The sequence below is a fragment of the Photinus pyralis genome, unplaced genomic scaffold, assembly GCF_008802855.1.
Source record: "Photinus pyralis isolate 1611_PpyrPB1 unplaced genomic scaffold, Ppyr1.3 Ppyr1.4_LG6, whole genome shotgun sequence".
Classification (NCBI taxonomy): Eukaryota; Metazoa; Arthropoda; class Insecta; order Coleoptera; family Lampyridae; genus Photinus; species Photinus pyralis.
This window is the reverse complement of record NW_022170663.1, coordinates 22,870,396-22,870,977: the sequence shown is the minus strand read 5'-3', so window position 1 is coordinate 22,870,977 and position 582 is coordinate 22,870,396.

The window sequence follows — 582 nt, the reverse complement described above, 5'->3', positions numbered from 1 at the left end:
CTTACGAAAACCGATCGATCGACGTTTATATTGTGCAATGCGCGCGATACGGGTATGGATTGCCAAATGCAGGAGATAGTTTGGTTCAAACTGTAATTGACAACACAAAAGGGCACTTGGTTGTCTGGTTTTCAGTTTGTAATAATTCAGTAATAGGCCGGGCGCTAAAGGGTTTGAGCATGCATTGAAAGTCTAACGCAGTTTGACTTTTGGTTATTGTTGGGAGCATATAGTAGATGAAAAAAATCGATGTCGCTTTTGCATAATTATATTAAAAAGGATTTTAGGAAATGAAGCTCAACAAACCCAAAAGCGTGATTCTAAAAGTTTGGTTTATACTGCAGAACATGGTGGATCAAGAAATTAATAACTATTAAACTCCCTTAAATACTGCACAAAGGAAGAGATGTTATAATTTAACCGTGGTTAATTTGAAATCTATTCTGAAACATATTGTTATACTAAAAAGATTTTAAATTTCTGATCGAATGACACCAATACCAAGTCTGTAAGTGATGTAGTTCCGGAGTCTTTGTAACTCAGACAGACAGACATAAGGAGCGCAAAAGTGCACTTTTTATT